Source organism: Bombus bifarius, unplaced genomic scaffold, assembly GCF_011952205.1.
Source record: "Bombus bifarius isolate JDL3187 unplaced genomic scaffold, Bbif_JDL3187 scf7180000007978, whole genome shotgun sequence".
Taxonomy (NCBI): domain Eukaryota; kingdom Metazoa; phylum Arthropoda; class Insecta; order Hymenoptera; family Apidae; genus Bombus; species Bombus bifarius.
Window position 1 is genome coordinate 4,578,138 of NW_022884363.1, and position 25,103 is coordinate 4,603,240.

The window sequence follows — 25,103 nt, forward strand, 5'->3', positions numbered from 1 at the left end:
ACGAGAATATCGTACAATCGGAGGCGGACGTCTCGGTATGTATCCACGTCAATGCAACGTACGACACTGGAAAGTGCTATACCTGTCACCGGCTCGACTCACTCACGTACACGCACGCGTGCCTGTCTATTGCGTCTGCTACCATCGAAAAAACCTTTTAAGTAACGACGTATTCTCACGCGTTTATTCACGAGCCACGCTCGCGGATACGACGCGGCTGCGCCTACTTATAACGCGCAGGTGCGAGCCAAGGTTTGTGCCTGTACACACGCGTTTCATCGACGCGGCCGAAACCGTCGTGTACACGCTCGGTATACTCGAGAGGCGTGTAAGAGTGCACATATTCCAATACACCGTCACAAAATAGCCGGATTCGGCGTTGTGTTAACGTATTCGTTAGGCCAGTTACACTGACAGGTTCGCGTCAGGCAACACTTGCTCTTCTTCCTTTCTCTGCCGAAGTCTCTTGGGCCAGCTCTCCCTTCCCTGCGTTCTCGAGCCATCGACAAGGCCCTTCGGTGCTCTCCCTACTCTCTCTTTATCTTCCTCTTTCTCCGTTCACCTCGCCCTTAAACTCTCTCCTCCGTCATTCGCTTTCCTGCAGGCTCTCGTGAGCTAAATATAGCTAAGGCTGAGATATAAATAGAATAACCCCGCGGGCCAAGATGGCTGGGGTCAGCTCTTGCATCGTCGTCTTCGCCTTCTTATTCTTCTTCTTATTCTTACGCCTTTTCTCCTTCCTCCTCTCCTTCTTCCTCTTCGCCTTCCCAGCTGCTGATTTTTCTTCTGGTTTCTTTTGCACATGTTGGCTGCCCTGAGCTCACCAGGATTTACCTGTCCCCTTGGTGTTCGTACGGCTACTCCAAAGGCTTTAACACCTTCGTGTCCGCCCCGGGCAATTCCATTGGCCGACCTTAGACCGGAGAGGTCGGTTCCCCCGATAAGAGGTCACCGACATGGGTCCTCGGTTGCTCACCACCCTTCACGGAGCCCGAGGTTTCGGCCGTTCGCGTGTTCTGGAGTTTTATTGCTCGCCGCGCTTGATCTTACGTAAAATAAATGCCGGCGCGTTTCGCAGCGAGTCGCGTATCCATGTGACCGCCACGTAAAAATTTGAATTCCGATCTCGTCGAACCTCCTCGGACGAGATTCGGAGTGAAACGAACGTGGACGGGCATAGCATGACGTAACCGAATGGAACGTCGGAAGAGCAGAAAGGGAGAAACGGTTAGATATTCCATTTTCGTAGGTTTTCGACTCGTAACTCGAATTCGTATCTTTTTCGACGTTCGAATCGGAAATGTTGCGTCGCCGTAGCTCTCTTGAGTACCGAGTTCCTGTCTAATCGGCCTAGATTGAACGGCGACCCACGTACGACCTACTGCTTTATACGGGGGATACGGTTCGTGGAATATCCTGCGTTTATCATTCTATACGAGAACTGGAGGTCGCAGGATCGGAACAGGAGAGACAGCAGAGGAGGAAGAAGAAGAAGGAGATGAAGAAAACGAGGAAGACGGCTCGAGGCTCCGTTCGACCCTGGCCAGGGCCGTATCGGCGGGATTAATGGCAGTGACATCCCGCTCGTGGCCAGATGAGATTCTCTGGCTCGGTCGCGAGAACGAGCAGGAGAAAGAAGAGGGGAAACGACGAGGAAAGCAAGCACGGCGAGAGGGACAAACGGGGAGAGAGTGAACGAGAAAGAGAGAGGGGAGATCGACGAAAAAGAGGAGGAAGGAGAAGATGTCCAGAGGAAGAAGAAGAAGAAGAAGAAGTCGACAACGACGAAGCATGGTGGAGGTGGAGGGCACCCGATGTGAGTCGAGTGCGTTGACCTTAGGATTCGATGCGCGTCCTTGAGGATACCAAGATGGCGGGTTTATGCAACCGGCCACAATGGTATCCGCTGCAGGCTGCGGATCGTCTCTCTCTCGTTGCGTTCTATTTGACGCACGACGCGATTCGACGTGGTTACATTCTCGGGGGACTCTCGTGTGTGCACACTGGCACACACGTTCTTCCAGCGTTCGCGGCGGTCTCCTTCTCTTGTAGAAGAGCGCGCGGTGGCGCACTCGGCCACACGGGTACACGCGTGCACGCACAACGTGCGTACGACCGGCACCGACATGAGCTTAAAGACGCGCCGTTAAACCCAGTCAGTCCAGTTTCCATCGGCGCAGCCTGCATGGACGAGCCAGGAATACGGCGTCGATTTGAAAGGAAATCAAATCCGTGGAAAGGCCAACGAACGGCTTGGGATGTGCGCGAGAGCGTACGACCTCTGCCACTCTTACCACGCGCGCAGACCCGTGCACCGATCACGCGAAATATGGAAAAGCAGCCACTATTTTCGATGATCGTCCTTGAGGGGTCCTTAGAGCGTTCTCGTGACTTAACTCGTTAAACACCGGTCAAAGCACGTTCGTCATTGGCTCGCCAACAAGCTTGTTCTCTCCGTTTCGAGCAGCTTTTTTCCTCTCCACCTTCGATTCCTTTCGAAGACGTTGTCGCTTTCTTGAAACACTGGCTACAACTCCTACGACTCGTTCTGCCTCCGTGTGACATTTTCTGAATTCCTCCGACGGCGGCTATTGATAGCGAGCAGCGTGGCATTTTTACAAGACCCCGGGATGAGAGTCGATCGTACGGTTCTTATTAAAACGATCGATCCATCGAGCGTGTACGCGTCCGTTTCTTTTCGGTCTCGATCCTGGGCAGCTGGCCGCGCAGTCGTTGCGTGTGTACTGGCAGCGCACGAAACGTTCGCCGGAGCGACCAATAAATTTTGTCGCGGCCTGTCCGCCGGCTATAAAGATTCGGGAACTGGAACTCAGGAAATTGGTACGTCAGTGTCATCGGGATGTAAAAACTTGTTTCTTCTTCCTACTGCACACCGAGGCATGTATATCGTGGCAGGGAAAAAAGCCGCGGGGATTCGATACTTGACAATCGAACCATGGCCACAACGACGACCCTCTGCGACCATTCGCGCACTAACTGCGTATGTGTGCGCGCTCTTGAGGGGGAGTCCGAGTGTAATCGTGTGCTCGTGCATACGGCCTGGCATCGAGACACAAGTACATAGTTACACCAGTACAGACTGAGTACAGAGACACGTACACAGAAGGTACTTACACATACGCGACTCAAGCAGGGATCCTTGATCCTACAGGAATGCAGTCTTGGCGGCCCACGCGGCCTCAAGTACCCCACTCTCCGTCTCTGTCTCTTGTTCACTTGCCAGGTTGCCTCGTTCCTCTTTCTTCGTTTTCACGAGATCTAATCCCCGTAGGGCCGTTCGTAAAGCAAAGACCAGTATTGGTCGAATGCACGCACCTTTTCGTTATTCCGCATATTTTCCCCGGTGAAGCGTAAACGCACTGTTACGAGATTATTAAAAGCGAAAGGTACACCCGTAAAGAACCTTAGAGCGATTTAGTTTTTCGAGTACGAAGGGCAGAAGGAAGATGGTAATCGGCGATTCGGCCAACCGACAGTGACCAAGACAAATCACCGTTACTACTGTTATTCTCGTATCGTCGGTGAAATCTGAACTCGGGAAATCAAACGCGGCAATTTATCAGCCGAGCGCAGATTCCCCGATTAAAATAGGGAAAGATCCTATACGATAAATTGTTCGAAGCGCAGAAATCCAAGTGGGCCTGGTAAATCAAGGGAAACTGAATCCGAGCTTGCGCTGGGTGGCTCGTTCCGTTCGAGCTCTCTCTCGAGAGAGTTGTTAGCTTCGAACAATCGTGTCTACGTTTTCCTCTACGTGTACGCGAGAACCGCGAAAACAAACTGAGGTAGAGAAAGGAGAAACGATAAACGACAAAGGCGAGAACAACGCCCGGCGTGGTCGTACCTTTCCAGATTTTTTGCCACGTATGCGCCGGTTATTAATTCCTGGCCGTTTAACGTCCGACGAACAGAATGATAGTCGGGTTTCAGCTCGTTGTGTTCCACCGTCACGCGGTTCTCGCGTGATCGAACGAGCCACGTCTCCCATAAATAAACTTTTCATACATCAGCATGGAGACCGTGGCAGCGTGGAATAAAGCACATAGAGAGATGAAATCGTAGCCTGCACACCGCAGGATGCGCGGTGCATCCGCACTGACGGTGTCCGGTAGCTCGCAGCGGTTTAATCGACGTCCCGCGAGGAACTTTTCCTCCCAAGCATTTCTCCGACGCGAGACCAGCGCGAGCAGTTAAACAAGCAACACCGTATACGCGCGCCAGCGCGCTCTCGAGAGGGAAGATCATCTTCGATCTTCAAGGTCGACTGCATGCTGCTCGAGGCCTTCTCGAGGAGGCGTCGATCCAGCTACGGCGAATTCGTTCGACTGTTTTCTTCGTCCCGCAGCTGTTTCCTTCCTCCGTATTCACTTACGTTCAGGTGCCACGTTTGCCCATCCCTCTCGTCTCGACGTTGCAACGTCTCCAATTACGTACACGCTGAATTTCTGTGCCCGTGTCCCTCGATTATCCGAAACATGACGCCACCCCCGCAGAGAGAAAACTTTAGCGTTGCGTTAGAATACGACGAAGACAAGGTATTTAAATCTAGAAGGCGTCGATGAGATATCAAACACCGTTCTGATTCTTACGAACCTCTTTCACCTGGAACGATTAATTCCTTCAATTTCTTTCGTTAGATCACACAATATAAGTTCGATGTGTCTTATTCTTTGGAAGATTTTGGGTTAGAAAGGGAAGAGGAAGAAGCTCGAAGCGAGGAGAGGGAATCAGAAAAAGAAATAGAGCCCGCGTGGAATGTTATTACGGATCTGTTCGAAGATGATAGGTACGAGGAGGAAGAATTTCACGAGGAGAAAGAAGTAGGTGAAGAGGAGGAGATGTCGCTTTCCACGACGGTTTCTACCATCGAGGAAAAGGTTATAGAGGAAGCGCCGAGTCCGGTAGAATCTGAACACGTGTTTGCCGAGATACCTATAGAGGTGCGCATAAACCGTCGTTATCCTTGTAAGTGCCTAGCTGCTCGCAGTATTTCTACTTTTGATCCGGATATTTGCACACAATATGATCGATGCATTGTAAGTGCAGAAGAAATAAATGACAAAAAGGTTCCTAACATTTCTTTTCTAGAGTCCGGCTGAACGTGAAACGATTATCGACAAATTGAGAGAATTACTATCCGAAAGATCCAATCTGAGAAGGAAAAATAGGCTGTTGGAAATATGGGTCACTCGAAATATGAAGAAGGTCAGGCTACAATACTCAGATTCATCATTTTCGATGCTTTACATTCCATATTACATAAGTGCCCCTTTTGGCGAAAGAACAATGGCGCCCGAGTTTGACCTCTTGTTGCATAAGCGATCGTTCGGATAGACTCAACAACGTATGACACCCTCGGATTCCACAAAGACCCGCGAACAAATGGAAGAGATATACAAGGAAGCGCTGCGCGAATACAAGATGCAGGTCGACGAGATATTGACTCGGGAGGCGGAATTGACATACGAGATGCAGAATTACACGCAAAAGGTTACGACGCTCAAAGAGGAGGATGATCGAATCTTCGGACTGTTTCTCAACCGTCAGAAAGAAGTATCTGTTGGCTTAGTCTTCTCGAAAACTGGCAGGAAACTCACGGAGAAGATGATGGACAATCTGATACGTCGACAGGTGTTTTTACTTACTACCAATTATTCATTCTTTTTAAATCAACGATAATTTCCGAACCTTTTTTATCAGACTACACGACGTTTGATCTTGGCCAGAGATCGTCAGAGCTACGTGTTTCTTCAACATCGTCTCGACGATTTGAATATGCATCTTAAAATCGCTGAAACTTTAGGAGAAGGAATGACTACGATGGATTACGAGGCGCTTCACATCGCCAATTGTGGCTACAAGGACAGATTGGATGAAAGAGACCGTGAATTAGAAAGGCTTCGAATCAAGTACGTCTGTATGAACTACGTTATATTTTAGATGATTTTTCTCGTGACATTTCGATCAGAATCGCAGAAACAGTAAATGGCGTAGCTCAATACAAGGAAAAAGAGGTATGCATAGCGGAGGACATAGAATTCGAGCAAAAGAATCTCGATCGAAAACGCGAAGAGAACACTAAAATTCGGGAACGCGTAAACAATGCTCACGTGGCGCTCAATGAGATACGAGAGACTTTGAACGAGAGAAGCACTTCTGCTGGACTCCTAGTGGCTCAGTAAGCATTCTCTATGGAACGTGAAACGTTTTTACTCGATCGATGTCACTGAGTTTTTATTTAGGCAAGAGTTGATGGAAATGCAGAAAATGATAACGATGAAAAAAGAACTGAAAGCCAAGATCGAACTGATAAAGCAGGAGATTGAATTGTATCACCCAAAGAAACAGAAGATCAAGAAAAGTCAGCAGTTGCGCGCGACATATCCGTAGAAAAACAACAATTACTTCTAATAAAAATTTATGTTAAAACGGAAATCGATTGTAGAAGAAAAAGTTTCGCTATTTATAGAATTCAATCTAGTCATCTGATTTCTTACATTGTACACCCATGTAACTGTCTCGCTTACCTCGTAAGCAATTTATCACCTTTCTCACTGCATTCGAATGAAGTTTCGTATTCTCTTTGGAATCGTATTAATTTGATCGGTCGTGTCAGACCGCCCACAAAGATTTCAAGATCGATACGTCGATATGATCACGACTACGTATTAATCTCTTGAAATTTTTTCTCCGTCCACTCGGCGACAAGTTTTCCCATTGAGAATCGTATTAATTAATTATAGAATCGCGAATGTGCAAGAAAAATGAAACTGCATGAAAATTTCTAGCAGATTTATGTTTCGTCGCACGCGTGACGTGGTTTTCCTGCTAGCTTGTGGCGTCACGTCGAAGATATCGCTTGCATGTAACTAATTTCAAAGTTTTCAGCACTCTTTTCTTTCTGCGCATGCGATACGAAAGTAGAAAACTTGTTATAAATTGATTGCTGGAGAGAATACTAACTCTCTCCCTGTAAACGCTTTGGACCGCTGTTCACTTTGTTAATTAAACGATAATCCTGAAATGATATTACACGCACAGTGATTTCTATATCTCGTAACACGTATCTACCTTTCCCCCGATGTAAAACGATCACAAAGCCTTCATTCGAATATTAAAAATCCGCCTTCGGAACAGTTAACTAATAGAAGTCGAATGTTCCGTGAAGTAATCTAAAATTCATATTGTATCTTGCTCAATTTTCTAAGTTCTCGAGTTTCCTTGACAACGCGGACCATATATCTTGACTCGTTCGAGTTCGCGAAGCAACTTTGTAGCGGGAGTTTCATAATCGCCATTACATTCGGCGATGAGTTAGCTTTAGATTAGCAAAAGCGCTTCATTGTCAGCGTGTGGGTAGTTTCATTCATTCATTCGTCCACCTACTCGGGAACGGGATTATTTAAAATATTCTAAAGGTTATCCGTACGCTCACGCGTTAAGCTCGCTCCCTAGCGAATCCCGGAAAAGAATCGCGCCTATTAATTTCACGTGGGCGTAGAACGTACTTTGGTTGGTCAGATAAAATCAGACAAGGGTGGATCTCCTGCTGTTTATATCCAAAGGGCATGGTCATCGATCGGGAATAAAGTTTGAACATCGCGCTCGAATCTCGTTCGCATGATTTCGGGCCAATTAGGACCGGCGTTGAAACCATTAATTCTTTTTGGTAATTTGTCCGTAGCTGGAATTGATTTAAGGCCAACGCTGGATGGAAGGTAAGACGAATGGTCGTCCGTGGAAAAAGAAAAGAGATGACGTGTCAATTAAGCTACCCTACAATCCAGCGGAAAGTTATATGCAAAAGGCCGGGACGCGTAGAAAGATAAATCACGGTAAATCTGGGCTCGAACATGCTTGATCGGACGATTATTTATACCCGTCATTCACGAATCGACGGCTCGTTGACCGTTAATCGCGAACGCGCCCCTTGTCTGTAAATCATTTAACGAGCATAATACTCGATACGTTGTAACATCTGCAGTGAATATTCGTTTTTACTCGTGGAAAATTATCCTCCATTATTTATCGTAACGAAAGTAGCGCCAGCATCTCACCGTTGCACTTGCTAATTCTTAAGCGTCGACCGTGTGTCCCCTCTGCGGACCGTTAGAATTCGTATTCATCGTCGACTACCTGCTAACGTGGATCCAACCGATACTCCAAGGAAATTCTTTTCCTCTTGCCTCCTTAAAGATTCCACTTTCGCACCGTCTCGTATACCTGGGGCTACCGTCACCCATGTGCATCTTCCCAGAAAGTCTCCCTCTTTTCTTCGAAGCACAGATAACGTCGCACACAGGGATTCGAGTTATAAATCTCTTCCCATTTCTCGCCGGATTTGTGACTCTGTCGTGACCGTTTCCGGAACACTGACGGAAAAACTGGTTTGTGTCCGAATGCTGGTATTTTGTCGGTGTCGAACCTTACCAGCAAGGAAGGGCACGTCGAACGAAACGCGTAAGCTGAGTGGCTGGTCAAAGACAACGGTATGCGAAACACAGGGAAAAGTTCCGTGGCAGATTATGCAGATCTGATGTATTTGCATTTAGTTAGCATACATGCCGTTCGTTGCACGGCCGGGTCTACGGTATGGACTTTCATCTATTTATCATAAAAAGTACACGGTAACAGATCCCGATGGATCCCTTTGTTGCTGTCGCGCCACCTCACCCTAGATCGATTAAAGAATTCTTCTTGGACTTCATCGTGCTTTATTCATGACATCACGAAATTCTTTGGATTCACGTAGATTTTACGATATATTTGCACTGTATCTTTGTGTCTCGCGTATTCAGGCACAAAGTGGGACGATCGATCTGTCACGATTGCTTCGTTGTTCTCGCAATGAGATTACGAAGGGTGGCCGAGTTCGACCAACTGGAATAACGATGTACACAAGTCGTAAGTGAGCGGAACTTTAAAAGTTACCGTTTGCTTTCACGCAGGCGCAAAGTTGCCGAAACAGAACGATATCACGGTAAATTATACCGTTGCAGCGTTGTTTCGGTGGAACGTGACTGGTCGGTGGGAGAAACAAGGCGATTAACGTTTCGGCGATACGGGCCACTGAAATTTTGCGAATCGAGCAATATAGTGCGGCAATTACGCGAACGCGGAACCCAACCGTAAAAGGGAAAACGCGCGTTAAGGAATCATGTCCATTCTCAAGGTCGACCGGTATCCTACCGGCCCCTACCGTAGACTGCATAACGCGTTTCTATTACGCGGTCAATTGCAGCGATTGTTGCGTGCCTCTCGCAATCAGCGCCACCGAGCCTGCACGTGTGCTTTCTCTTTCTCCTCTTCTGCCACGCCGCCTTTTTCCCTTTTTTCCCTCCGTTAAAAATAGCGGTAAAATATACGCGTTCCTTGATTTATAGCTATTAAAATTATACCACATCGTTCCCGCGATCGGTCCATGAAGAATAGGATTAATTTAACGCGATTAGATACCGAGTGACCGATGTCGTAACAACAGCTGTACCGGGTGGCGCGTCGCGAGTGTAAGTACGATTGCCGCGAAAAATAGCGAAACACAAAGAGGCTGTCACAACTGGCAAATTGCCAGGGAAAGATTGACGTTTAATGGGTGTCAAAATAACAATACCAGCGTTGCGGAGATTAGACGGTTCGCGCAGCGGCAAACGAGGACTTGACGCGGGGGAATGATAATTCGGATAAAATGAAACGATCGATAAATCACGCAGCGAATGTGATTTTATTTTTGGTAATTCCTCGCCTGTTAGTTAAATTGATAGAAATTACGATCTCCTCGCGTGTCTACTCTAAATCACCTTTTCGGAGTATCTACGTGGTGTCAGTGTACGAAGAACGGTCATTTCTACTTTAGATTCGAGATTTCTTTCTGAAATTCGATCCTGATTGCTCCAAATATGAGAAAGACGAGAAAGTTCTTGTAATAATCTTCGACCCAGTTTCTCAAATGATGCAATCTCGAAATCCATTCGATGTAGGTCACATTGCACAATCCTAGAGAGAAGATCCCGAATTTAGCAATCGCGGGTCTGTAGCATCGGAACGGAGGCAGTTGATCCGGTCATCAGGACACAAAAGCGCCTTTCCGTGGGGATTGCGCCACGAGAAAATAGCGTAATCATGGTGATTAACGAGAAAACTATGTCTCCGATGTGTTCTCCGCGGTGCTTCTAGTCGGAGCCAGTCGACGATCGGAAACAGGCAGCCACGTGCGTGACACGTATCGTGACGAACAGACAATGCCGCGGATCGATACGTGGCACAGCAATTTAAATACAAGCAGACAGTGACACGCGGGTTGCGCATACCTTCGCTTTCTTTCGCGACAGAGAGCCTAACAGAGCAACAAGCGAGCTGCGGCGCGTTCATGAGCAGGACGCCGCGTTCTGTTCGATGGTCGTCACCGAGAGTAAACGCAATTGGTAGTCGATCATCTGCCGTGCTCTCGGGTATTTAGGAATAGTTTAATGGCAGCGATCATTAACTCAACTTCCAAGCAGTGGTATGGTGAACGTTGTCCTTGACAAAAGGCAAGGCAGATGGTCAGCAAGACGATGAAACGATGGAGCGTCTTACTGAACGTGGCACGGTGGTATGCGCAGTGGCTCGTGTGTGACTTGGAGCGCACGGACGCCTGTTTATTTTCAAACTGGTCAAGAACAAGAGGAATGTTGAATACGTGGGAGTGCAGCAGCGTTCATAAACTTTCTACGAAAAGTATACAGGAATCGATCATTGTTCGAATTAAATTACGATTTTTCTTCCTTTGTGACTTCTTTGGAAGGAAGGGACGGAAGATTTGGGAGACTTAAAATGGATATCAAATATTCATTAGCGGACAAGAGTGTATTTCGAATCGTGCGTGTCACTCGAAAATACGAAATCGCAATTTTTACGTTACATTGGTAAACGGCATGGCCGACCCGTAAAGTCTCGCCGAACTGAAACGTACACGGACAGCATTATGTAAGTATACTCATAAACATGTAATAAACGCGCGGGTATGCCGCGTTTTAGTCACATTTTATGGGACAGAGGCCGCGTGGGTGAAGGAAGCGAGAGAACTCGCCACGAGTTTTATGGTATCGAGAATGTACATTTCTTTGTGGAAGGACCACCGATGTCCACGATAAACATTCGGGTGTATCTACAGGAACGGTAATCCGTTATCATTGAATTTCGTTTTACTGCCATCGTTCACCGGACCGAATGGTGTCAAGAAACCTGCGAAGAAGTGAAACGCGCGAGAAAAGGCCTTAATGACACGATTACGAGATTAGATCTAAATAAAGCTGGCTGGTGTGCGTTCTAGAAATATTACCGCCCACGTGGAACAATTTCGAAGAATAAACAACACCTGCGCTTAGAAGATTCATCAGAACGCGACGGAACTTTCTTCCTCTGCGAACCGGTACAACCCGTATGGAGGTTAAGTTGACTTCCTTCAGTCCTTGAAATATTAACATATTATCACAGAGTGTTGGATTAAAAGGTTTGCCGCGTAATTCCGATATCATCGTATGGATTTTAAGAGCGAGCGTTCTAATTGCAAGACTGGATCTCTCGACGACATCGCCGCCGTGCGCTAATGTAAATTCGTCAGGGAGCCACTTTATCTTCGTCGCGGCAATCCGATGTGATTAACGATAACATTCGATTTGACGGAAAAGAAATGTATCGCCTCGCGTACGCGATACGCCACGAATTTTTATACGTCTCATCCCGCACCTTGGTACCGGGTTTTGCCATTAAAAGACTTTTGCTCTTATTTATCATCTTCAATTTCACATTCCGGGATATGTAAATGAGACACGGGTTGCACGACAAAACAAACGTCGCACGAAAAGAAACTTTCAGGCGTCTTTTTTATCTGTTCTTTCTTTTTTAACAATTGCGCTACACCCACATCGCGAGTGAAAACGTCATCGCGATAAATTGCTTTCACTTCTTCGACGACTTCGATAGAGACCAATCGTCAAGCTGAGAATTATCAAATGCGACGATGAATCGGAAAGAAATCGAACTTCGGTTTAATTTGTTCTCGATTTCAAGGGAATCAACTGAATGATTAAAAACTAGAAAATTGCAAAAAAAAAAGGTCGCTATACCAGTCTGGATGCAACAGCACGTTAATTACCGTCTATCTCGACCGCGAATTTCGCATGGCGAATATTACAACAAACTAGAAAATCAACATTACGGACGAGAGAGGAAGATGGGGGACAAAGATGCCGGTATATAGGGAATAAAGAAACACAGAGAGGAGGATAATAGACATAGATTATACCAGCCGGTGGGGGCTGTACGGCGCGGAGGAACGAAAGAAGCGGGGTAGAGCGGTCGTTTGCCTTGGATCGGCTTCGAACCGGAGAGTCCGAGCCCAAACCCGAGAGCCCGAGCGCAAACCCAAGCTCGATCCCGATTCCGATCCCGCCTGATTTCCGTCCGCGTGCATTCCATCTTGTGGGTTCGGCCGCGATCGGTCAGAGTCGAGCCGACTCGGCTTCGTTCGCCGTTTCTCGGCCCCTCTGCTCGGTCATGCTGTCGTGCAACTTCGGCTACAGTCGTGTATCAGCGCTCGTGCGGAGTGGATCGTGGAACGCTCCTCGTTCCAAACTCGACGGTGGAATGACGGTGTCCTTTCTGTCGTCGTCACGAGACGCTAAGAAAGACGCTTGTTCGCGCATTAACGTTATACCTGCCCCCGCGACGATGTCACCGTGACAACACGATCGTTTTATCGGTCGATTATTATTAACGAAAGATCTCGCACGTGGTGTAAAGCGGGGCAGGATTCAGCCGGCGCGTTAACGTGCTGTGCGTGTAACAGTGGATGTGCTCGTTCGGTCTCTGTCGCTCTCACGGTATTACCGATCGTTCTAACCTCTCTCTCCGACTTACTCTGTGTGCCTTCTACGAACCACGACCGGTCGTCATCCTGGATATCGCTTGTCCGTTGGAACCGGGCCCGCGCGTAGCAACCGCAAGAAAACCTAGTCGACGCTGAATCAACAGGTGGGAATCTGCCAACTTACAGGTATCTATTTGTTTTCATTTTTATATTTCGTCGGTCTTCACCAGCTGTCAGTTCGCTGCCAGGTGGCATAGAATACGACGACGGCTACGATCCCCTCGGATTCCATGGGCTTGCGAACCCGAGACGCTCTAGGCGACCTCGACTCGTCGGAGTTGTTGTTTCTTGCATTTCTTGTGGAAAGCGGAACAGGGTACCTGGCGTTATGTTCTACTCGTACACCTGCATGGTTGATCCTCGTTCCCCTTGAGCATTGTACGGGTTGCGTTCTCCTTTTTCCTTTCGAAACCGAGAGTCGAAGTTGTTCCACGTGCAAACGAAAATTATACGATCGTTACATAATAGCTTCGTAATTGTTACCTCGATCGCGTCGATCGAACAAAATTAAACGTACTGTCACTGGGCTTCGATCACGTTATCATCGTAAACACTCATCTTACTCATAATCACGTTGCTTTTCGAACGTAATCATTTGCGAAAAATCGAGCATGGCGTACGATGCGCGCGCATCACGTCGTAATTCTCACACGGTGAGAAGGAACGAATCGCCGCGTATTTTAACGGGTCGCATTTCTTTCGTTTGCACGGGCAAGCTCGAGAGATAACGATCCTTACCGGATCTTCGGTATTTGTGTGTTGCTCGCGAGCAACAGCCTCAACAGCGGCGGCAGGAACGAGCTCGCAACGGGATATCTAGACACGAAGTGCGCGCATCCCCGATTGTATGTACTCACCATTAACAGCACGCTAAACATTCTCAGAGAATTTTTCTCACACACGGACCTCGACCATTTTCCGCATGGCACATTGTTCTTTCGAATTGCTTTCCACTAGGAAGATTGCATGTTCTCCCGTTACCTCGTTTTATTTATACGTTCAATAGCAATTTTCGTATTCGCGTGTATGGAAAATGTGTTAGTAAGTAGCATCAGTCTTGGTGAAGCGTTTTGGGTCTATTTGTTGATGTGCTGGTTAAAGTGCGTAGGATATCTCGTGTTTGGACAGTGAGTCAAACGTGAAGGTTGAAAGAAGGAATTTACGTCTGATATGGGAATGTTTTTAATATACCTATAGTTTGTATATTGCGAATGGATTGTTTGTAGGATGGCGACTATTTAATCATTTAACTACACATATATGCCCCTGTAGCCCTATATTTTCATTCGCACTCGTAAAATTCCTAGCTTTTATCTCATAATTTTTTTCTCTTTCTTTCATTATTTTATTTTCTTCCTTTCTGACTCATCAGTTCGTAAACCTTGAACCAACCGATTTTCCAATGAAAAATATACACGCGCACGGCGTTGTATCGTTCGGCGAGTACGTCGGCCTTGACATCGACTCGATATACATATACTCTCGAGTGCCTTGACCTTTACGTCGATAAATCCGTGGGTTGTTTCTTCTTCGCGTCGTCGAAGGTCGAAGCCGCTTCCTTCCCCGGCCTTTCGACACGATACTTTTTCGTACGATCTGCCTGAAGCAACACGAATCGATGAAATAACACCGCCCAGGTCCTATCTCTGTTTTTCGTTCGACTCTATCATTCAGATCTGAAAATCGAATAATTAAGCCCGTACAATATGTCATTGTCAGTCCTAATAGAATTAGTTACCGCAATTGAATAGAAATATTCGTCCAGTAATTTCGACGACCTTGATGCTAATACTTGTTTCTGGAAAGGATGTAGCGAGAAATTGACATCGAGTATCGCGAAACTTGCCTACGGTTGTGCTCGTTTCCCTGGTTGTTGATTGCAATTGAAGACTCGCCTCATGAATGAATCATGACCAGCTTTAAGGACAGAAGGATCCTGCCGTATGAGGAACCTCACGTGCTACCGGCCATCGATATCAACGTACCTACCTACGCTTGTTAATTACGGTCTCGGGCAAAAGTTGAATGAATAAGCAGAGCTATGCCGGATACCCGAATGTGATCCTTGTTAAAATACCATTGACTTATATATCGATCAGGTCGAATCGACCGAGGTCGCGACCTCTCGTCAGCGAATTAAAGTGAAAGTTCGTCTATTCGCCTCGTGTCTGACGCTTTGAGTTCCATGCTTCTTGTTTATCAGGAGTTGTTTTACCCTGAAACACCCAAACAGGTTGTTTTTGCTCATCGTGTGTCTACCAAGTTTGCTATCACGAGTAAATGAAAATTTTGACTTGGAGGGAATTTATGCGGGCTATTATGGTGATTATATTTAAGCCATGGAAAGCAACGAAAGTAGGGTAACGAAATCACTCTTTATAGATAAAATCAGAATTTGAAACGCTCGTGAAACGTTTCAGTTGCCTTGCTTTCGACGGCCGTCAACCGACATTCATACCGTGGCACGATTAGTAATTCAAACACGCGTTTTCACGCGAATCCCCCCGATTTCCTAGCTAGCTCGTCAGTAAATATTTGTTCGGTATTACACGTTGCTACATGTCATTGTGTACAACGTGTACTAAGTGTACTTATTCAGCGTGCCACGCGAATTCTAATTCAACCGAGTGTTAATGTATAGTGAAGATACAACATCAAAGATCAGGAGTTTAGTAAATGAAAGGAGACATGACGCACGGCGTAAACAGCACACACATTCATTGCGTATCCACTACGACAACCTTATTGTCGAACTAAATAGTTCGTAGTTGGGTCGTAACAGAGAGCGAGGTTTTTTCCGGGATACATATTGACTTTCAGAGATTCTTCAATGAAGCGAGAGTACCCGCACGTAGTTTTTCTCGGAAATACTACCGCGAGGAATCATTCGATAAAATTAAGTTCCTACTCACGATCGAATTTCATTGAACTCGTGAAACTGCGATTCTGTCATTGAATATTTTTGATTGATAGGAAACGAGCATGACACTGGCAGTAATTGTTAATATATGGAAGACAAATTACGCAAGCTTATTCCTTTCACTTTCTATTTTAGATAAATCTCGATCACACGAATTTTCCTCGACGAGTGATAGAAAATAGATTGCTCGAATATAAATTACCACGGCACTGGATTCGATACAACTATAGCATACCATTGTTCGTTTTTGTTTTCACGCGAGAGCTCGTGAGCATTGCGCGATTCCTGTTTCAATGACACTGGAACTTTCGAAAAAATCTTATGATAAATCGTTTTTTAAGTATTATCTACGAGACTGATGTAATAATTACCAGCATAAGTAGGTATCGATGTACGTACGTACGTGCGAAGACGATTCTCTTATCCCCGGCTAAACCTATGGGAATTACTTGTCGGTCGTATTTCGAGATCATTACCGTTGATTAATTCGCTATGTTTCTGTTTTGCTTACCACCTAACGAGTTGCCACCATTCGATCAATACCGAGCTTATCACGTTGCACATGTATAATAATTTAACGATATAACGCGATGACGTTATAGCTAGCAGTACTTGTTGAATTTCAACACCTGTTGCATGCAATCTCGCCTTAAGTCTCACAATGTATTATGTTTCGTCCAGCTTCATTATTATTCGAGTAACATTATGCAAAGTAGCCGCGTGCAATTTTTCAATCGACGCAGCATCTGCTTGGATATCGGTCAAGGTTCCAGAGGAAATCGTAGATCCGGTAAAAGAATTCGATAGGAATCGTATATAGAGAAATTTTTGTCTCGAATGGAAGAAAAGCGTTTGCATGGAGCATAGGTGAAACACCATTGCCTCTAATAGAGCACGTATGGCTCGACGACGCTGTGCGGGAGGTGTTTCGGTCTCCCTCTCGCCGATTACGCGAGTTCGTGGTAGTCACGGTAAATATAGGTCTGTGGCTCCGTTGCTCGCACCTCTTCTCACCGATTGCCGGTTGGAACGGCAAGCCAGTTTGACTAGAAGACGTTCCAGTTTTCTCACGAAGTTAGTAATATTCTGGGTCACTCGCACGAATTCGAGAGATATTCGGTGTTTTAACTCCGAGGCGTTCTTGACGCCGCGAGAGGGTCATTATGGTATATCCGTGAGCAGTAGAAACCCGAAGGAGCAGTTCGACTTGCTGCTCTGCTACGAATTCATATTAGTATCAAACACGGGAGGAGAATTATGTAGCATGACGAATGGCCGGGTCATTAGTGACTTGCTAATCTAGGAACTACTATACGAGGGCACGGAATTTTTCTGCACGGAGCAAGCCACGGACGCTTAAGAATGATCGTGCACCACTAACGTAAGTCAGATCCCTGGCTCGCTGTTCTACGGTTCTACCGTAAATTGCCCACGCTAGAAACAATAATAATCGAAGTTTATTTGCCCGTGCGGCTATGTGCGTTACTCAATGTAGGAATCGGGCATTGCGTTTTATTACGTTGCTCGAAGCGAGCAATTAGAGAATCGCGTTCGCAAAGGCGGTTCAGGATATCAGAGGCGGAAGAAACGAACCGTACATCCAGTACGCTAATATTTACTTCGAATACTTTATGTTATCTAGCGCGTCGAGCCGTCTAAGGTACCTACGAAGAGTATGAAGTCATTCGGACCGATGATCCGGCAATTATTTGAACCGATTCACTTCGACGCGAACAATCCGAGAGTAAAGAGTCGTTGGACGAAAAATATCGCCGATGTGTCACTACTTGAAGATATCTCGCGACGCGAAACTGCTGAATGATGATATCTGAAGCGACGATCTGCGATTTACTTGGTCGACGACGGTCTAGCCTGCGTATCTCGAAGCATCTCGAGCATTTCTCTCGTAGCCGTTTCTCTATCCGGTCGGCCTCCTACCGTTTCGCACGTCTGGGCCGGTTGTTCTATAGCAGAGCAGCGGATGCTCGCCGGACGACGAAACCGGATGTCCTTCGCTCGGAGAAAAAGAGAGATTAAACGGGGAGTAATGTAGGATAACGAAGGGAATGGGTAGACGAGCCGGTGAATACCGAGGGAAGGAAGGAAAAGATCGGCCTAGCAAATAACTTTCGCATTAATATTCCTGTTGGCAGGCAATAGCCATTCTCCACAGGCAACTATCCGGAGTAACTATAATCGACGATTGAACCGTAATCTTAAGAAATCGATGGGGTTGAGGGTTGGAGATCGAGAGGAAGTAACGTGTACGAGCAATGGGATTCTCTTGAACCCATCGGTTGTTACTTGTTGCGTTTTGATATTACCTACGTGCAACTTTATTGCATACTATTGGCGATTCATGATGAACGACTCGGTAAATCTCTGGAATGCATTAACACCGGACTGTTATTATCATTTAAGTGGCGGGATTTCCTATCGCATCAAGTCATTCCAACCTACCTCGTGGTTATCTTTTGAAAGTGCGGATCAACCTGAATTAATCTGGAGACGAGACAAATTTCCGTTATATTCCATTTTCCCTGGGCAATTTAGAGTAAAGTTGATCGACCGGATTGACTTGTGTTATCGGAAAGAGCCTTGAGATGTCTGCCAAGTATTCACGGCCATTTACACGGCGTCCAACTAAATTTAGTCTCGTCGTCGCTCAACGTCGTTGCTTTTCTCCCATTGTGTTCAAGAAAAGGAACGATCGATTTAACGCCGTGTATTCGATGCATCGAGACGACGATGCATCTCGGATTTAGCCGCAGGTTCAACGCGACGGCGATTTATAATCGATAATAGATAACACGATGGAACAGACTCCAGCGGAGAGATAGTCTTTGCGTGCCTTTTGCTCGAACCGACGATTCGTGCCGCGGAGCTCGAGTCATTTGCGACAATGAGCGATTCTGCAAATGTCGATGACACGTCGCACAAAGCAAACCGGTCATTGTGCAAGCGATTCGCCTGCGAACTATGAACGACCCTTGGGTATTCACTGGTGTTCTGACCTGAGTGAAACTTCCAGCCACCTAACCGTTTTCGAGATCGTACTAAAACTAATCTAACTCTCCATCATCCTTAATATTTATCTAGAGAGCTTTGTGATAAAACGTAAAAATTGGGCGTGGAGAATGGTAGGTACACACGGATTCGTGCTAATGCAAAGAAGATAAGCTATCTTGAACAGAAACGTGGACAAAGGAAACCAACAATGGCTCGGAATTTTTCTCTCGGCCGGGTTAAATATTATCCTTTCCATAGTCAATACGTTATCTGCTCATTTCCATATGATAGGTCAATGATAAGGTTTAAAAACGTTCACCGGTTCGCGCGCGACCGCGACGCGTTGAGTCCGGTTCCTTTCTTTTCACGTTTGTTTCGCGCTCGAGCAAACCCGAGTGCCGGCGTCGCGGCAGAAAATCAAACTTTATCGAAGTCGATGATCTCGAAAAATTATGAGAGTCCTTGACTGAAATAAGGCCATGTATATCGCCTCTTACGGAATCCCAATCGCGATATATGCAATCAGTGTTTTAACCGACTCGTTGTCGAGCAATCAGCCCGAGAAAAGAGAGAATTCCAGATAGAGGAAAAGAAAGTCAAATAATAAACCGTCTTTATTACCAATCCGAGATTCCTGAAATCGCACAACGTGAATTGCAAGCGATAGTATAGCATTTACGATACATGAACATTTTTCGTCGGTCGCGATAATATCGTACTGTTAACATCTCGCAATTTTCTTCCTCTCACGGAGTCCAACTTTTCTGCAATGTCCTGCAGACTCGATTATCAGAATGCTCGACGAGTGATTGCATCGGGCTTATTTTATTCGTCGGTACTATGTTATATCGTAGATTTCGTAACAAGAATTCCTCGCTTCTTCTCGAGATAACCGTTTGTTATTTATGCTACGGATCTCGCATTCTTCGCGAAGACGGTATCGAGATTCATCGATATCGATCATTTTATCGGATCGTTGCACAGAGGAGATAACAGTTGCAAACGGTAGCCGAGCATAAGATTTCCGGTAGTCGTGATACATCTGGTAGAACTGTGTTTCATCACTTCAGCTGTTATCTAGTAGCGAAGATTACGCATTTTACTTTTTCTGGTTTCCCCGCGGTTCGAAGGATCGCGAATTCGATAGTTGAGCGACGATGCGTGGACGCCGCTACATCGACTTCTATATTCGAAATGAGTATAATACCATTATTACTTTAATTAACGATCGCTCGGCTATGTTACTGCAAGATGCGCCCAAGCGTGCTGTTATTCGACACGTTTGGTACACGAAACAATGATAACGGTTAACTAGCTCGTAGTCTGCCTTGTTTCGCTCGAATCCCTCTTAGATACACAGTTTCTGCGAGATAGATAGCGATTGTCTCGTCAGAGTTGGTCATAAATTTGTACAAAAGAATTCCTTTGCTAATAGATAGATATAATAAACCATACTTGTATATTTTTAAGAGTGCACTTTGTACAAAATGTTCGTATCTTTATGTGTTTTATCGATGGAAAAACATCGGAATTTGCGAGAAAGCCCGTATAAATTCATTAGGAGATTCTATGAAATCTGCTCGGTGGTTTCTTGGCGAAAATATTTGTCACGCTTCATTTCGCCGACAGGATCGTTTAATGTTTTTGCTCTTGAATCCTTTCGGCAAGACGAGCATTAAGAAATTTTCGATACCGTTATCGAGATATCATTTTCCCTTTCCATCCTCAGCATTCCATCTTCGAATTGCAAAGTGTTTTTCAATTGCCCAATGATGTATTTAATAACATCGTGATTCGTAATAACCGCAATAACGTATCGAAATTAAGAATAGCGTCAGGCTAATGTTTCCTGTCCGTATCTCGCGAGATTGCGCAAACCGAGTTCACTTGCGACAGACAATTCCCTGAATGTCAGGTTAAACGGCGCATGATCGGAATAGCGCGCGCTGTAATAATCTGAGAATACGTTGCGGCAAGAAATTCAAGGCAAATTTAACCGCTTTGTTATACGATTTCATTGCAACGTGGCGTATCTCGGTTGCCATATGACTTTCTTTCTTCGCCCGAAGAATCCGAGATGATTAGCGAATTGCCAATAACGCCTCGATCGTTTGTGTTTCGATTATTCTTTCGTATTACGTGGATATACTTTTCAGCAAACAATAAACTATAATGGACGAAATCATATCCTTCTTTACATATCGATATCCTCTTGTCTTTCTTTCATCTATGACTCACTGGAGGATTTAAAATGTAAGTAATCCGATACTATTTACACTGCACCAAACATTTATCGAACTTCGTTGAAATACAAAGAATGTCTTCTACCTAGAAAAGACCCTCCGTCTGTCCATTTTGTTCTTGGTTGGAATTAGCCCACGTGTGACACATCTCTGTGCTCAAAGTCCAAACGATAATGGATTAGACCGGGCTTGAGGTTTCTGGTAATATTCTGTTGCGCGTTGTTTGCATTCTCGTACAGCATTATAGTCCAAAATGAAAGCAAGACGAACGACAGTGTAGGTTGGTCGAATTCCTCTGAAAAGTATTTTCATGATTCACGGGGATACCTAGGTAAAGCAGGCATTGTTATACCCTTTGCAGCCATTCGGCCTGATTGTTGACTTAGGTTTCGAACCAGTGTAAATAAAGCCAGTGATGGAATCGAGAGCCAGTTGCTCCCTGGCATTCTTTCTCTTTTCTCTTCTCTCGCTACTCTTTATTCTACATTCTGTGTCGTGATTTCGATACGAGCAAACATGAACGCTCGTTATCGCCGCTTTGCACGGCTCGGTTATCCTTCGAACCGGGATTTACCGTCGCAATAATTCGCGACGTTTACGACTGGGTGCTTGTCGATATTTGTCGCATGTTACACGAGTCTGCTTTGCCAGAGATCGCCAAGGTACGAGCTTGCAAAGGGGTCTGAATATCGTACGAGGAATTTTAAAGTGGATTGTAGCAGCGGTGGCTCGAAAATCGAGGCCGGTGTAAAAGGAAAGGAAGGGGAAGAGCGACTGGAAAGGAAGAGAATTTGCTAGCAGCTACGAATTTGGCGATCGAACGTGTCGCGGTTGCGAAAGCGTTCCGGTAGGTTACGCGAAGATTCAAACAGTTTCCGCTCACTGTCCGATACGTACTAGGTACGAAGCGTTTGAGTCACTTTGTAGGCAAGTAGGTTGGAGATGATGTTATTTGGTTTATTTCTTGGTCTAACTCGTTTGCCGAGTACAGGAATTTTGAGCCGATACCAAGGAAAAGGATCATTACTTGCTTTACTGTTATAGTACCTTGTTCTCGACAGGACAATTACCGTCGGTTAATATTAAAATTATCTAAATCGTTCTAGACATACGTATTTTTTCTCATATCGTTTATGCTACTCTCAAGGATAACGAGTACCAAGGACTCGTAAATTTATGAGAACGTTATTATTGCCTGTGACCGGATGAAAGGGGCAGTATATGAATTTAATTAATTCTACGCACTAACTACACTTTTAAACTTTCCATCCTATTTAATTATGCCAATTATCCTTAACTAACTCGAACTATTAGACCTATCTCAACCGTACAGATTCCAAACTCGTAGCTATTCTGTTCTCGAAACAGGACAAGATCGAATCAAATCATATAGCCGCGGCGCCACAGCGGCGACGATGCGACGCTCGACTCGCAACAGCTGATGTCGGCCTCGAACAGATTCGCTCGATCTCATTATTTTCACCGGGGTTACTTAACGGTACGTCTAGAAGAATCTGCGAAGCATGCTCGTCTCGAGCTGACACAATCGGGTCGCCTCGAACAAGGATTCTATCGCGTGTCCACCGCTTTGATCGCGAGATTTCACGAACGTCTGTCTTCTCCTTGGTGGCTTAGGTATTTTTCGCTACCGCGTGAAATTGTATCGCGACTCTCGTCGTCAGGTCGTGTTACGCCAGCCAGATACAAAAGCAACGATGCTTTTATCCAATTCTATACCACACGCGTCGCGTTTTCCGGACTAGATACGACCGCATTCCTGCCGGCGAACACGCGACGAACGCATGGAGACGCGGTTTTATTTTACGCCATCGTATACGTGAAATTCGTATCGACGAGCAAACGTGATGGACGAAGCAGCCTGGGAACGTTCAGGAGTACAAATCGCCAAGTGCTTTCCTCTTGGTAATTTAGTTGCACTTTTTGCACGCGAGAAACTTGATCGGAGATAGCTAAGGCAGATATGTACGACGATCCAGATGAAAGTCGTATCAATCGGCTCTGGTTTTTCATTTGTAAGGTGCTACTGATTTGCCTGCTATGCGCTGCCGAACGAAGACTGGAAACGCGTAAATTGATTTAAATTACACATAAAAGATAATCAAATTGACATTTCTGTCTCGTCCTTAATTGCTACTTGTCCATATTATTTTTACCTATGCTGGTATCTTAATTATAAGGTGGAAATATACGTGTTGCCGAGATTACAAAAAAACAATTCGACGTACATACTGCATCGATACCGATCTATTTATGAATAAATAGATCGTGCGACTATAAAGAGACGAACCAAACTAAAAAATTGTGCAGATTTCATAATCCCATCTTGGCTTCCATTGTTTCCTTGATTTGGATCGAGGAAAATCAGTTGGGTGATCGATGCCCATTGAAGCTTAATTAGCATCAATCCGACGTCGAGCCGCCATTACCGGGCAGTTATGTAAATGATCGCGAACGCTCGGATTAATGTCTCATTGTGCACCGATAAATTTCGCCGCTGCTTTGAAGTTTCGCGTCCATATCGTAATTGATGTAATGCGCCGAGCATCGAGGGTAGCGATCTGTCTCGCAGCGCGAGACTGCTTCGTTCCCGATCAGCGATCGGGTGAGTGGCAAAATCCAGCCGGTGTGTGTCGTTAACGCGGTTAGAACCATTTAGCACTGTCATGCCACTGGCTCGAGGAGTACCTTGTATTCCTACGCCTGCGCCATGGCTGTATCGTAACTTTCTCCCGATACGACTTACCCTCGATCGGTGCACGCGTGTACAAACGCGCGTGTTGTGCCCGCCGCATGTGTACTTGGATTATACCGGGTATATACTGACATTTGGAATGCTAATGTCGATTAGCAGAATCGATAACTATCGGCGGCCGCGTGCGGGAGTACGAGTTGCCCGGGTATATACCCACGCACTTAATGGTTGTTGCCGGTGCGTGTGTGTCCGTGTACGCGTGTATGTGCAGCGAGGCTTAACCTTTCCTTTTGTATGCGCTCCGCAATTTGCGGCGTGTCTGTTCCAGCCGTGTTTGTATAGCATCACGAGCAAACGCGCCGCGCAGGAAACGCGTGCCCCGATCGATGAAAGGCCAGAAGGAAATCTTGGCTTTGTGCGGAATTTTGGAGTCGCGTCGACGCGTGTTCGATTCGGTTCACTGAGAAATTGAACAGTCTGAAAGGGGGTGATTTACTGTCGAGACCGTTAGGCGCAGTTGGGAAAGATTTGTTTAGAAAATGGATATTATCCTGCTACGTTAGGAGATCAATGAACGTAAATCTTGATTTTCGATATGGAAAGGTGGAATTAAGTTTCGTATCGACGTTCGTAGACCTATTGCTTCAGATTCAAAGCACCTTGAAAGGGATTGATTTAAAGCCGCGAACGTTGTGGCAACGAAAGATTTAGGTCTGTGGGGGACATATTGTACGTTTTCAAATGATAGAGTGTCTAAATGCAACTCGGTTATGTCGATTATAAAATACTGAAGCGAGCCATTAGGTTGATAGGTTTTCACTAAACGATTTTCCCCGTCGATGTTATCGGTGTGAAACGGTACCGTTATCCAGTGACTTACGCAACGAACGCACTCGTGAGATCGGCATTCCACGGGATTTCGTATCTCCGTAGCGCGTCGTTGCTTTCTTGTGTGAAAACTACGCTTTGTGGGAATCAATATCGGTCTCCTTCGCGTAATAATCGCGTAAAGACATCGTTAAACGGCGAGAATAAATCCATTTTACCACGATTATTCACCTAAAATACACGCTGCGAGAATTATTACGATCTTAAGTGGTCGGTGAAATTGCAGGTTGCGCGTTAATTTCGCTAACATTTCGACTGTAAAAACCTCAACACGGACCATTCGTTCTCCCTTGTTTCGACAAATTAACCTATAAACCAGAAATAACGGGGAACAAGTAGTCTAAGATGATAATATACAGGATCTATCCACTTATATAGTTCGGTTGCGCACGAACACCA

The 25,103-nt window shown here is 45.8% G+C and overlaps 1 protein-coding gene across 3 annotated transcripts in view; it reads left to right on the forward strand.

Moving 5' to 3' along the window:
* Positions 1 to 25,103, forward strand: part of LOC117204452 — a 162,349-nt gene that overhangs the window by 24,793 nt on the left and 112,453 nt on the right. Inside the window, exon 1 of one of the 3 annotated variants that reach the window (XM_033441860.1) lies at positions 12,574 to 13,057. The exons of 1 other annotated variant lie outside the window; for it this stretch is intronic. The gene's annotated coding sequence lies outside the window, so the exon portion shown is untranslated. Of the gene's footprint in view, positions 1 to 12,573; positions 13,058 to 25,103 lie in introns of those variants that run through there. One more of the 3 variants, XM_033441861.1, reaches the window with a different exon arrangement.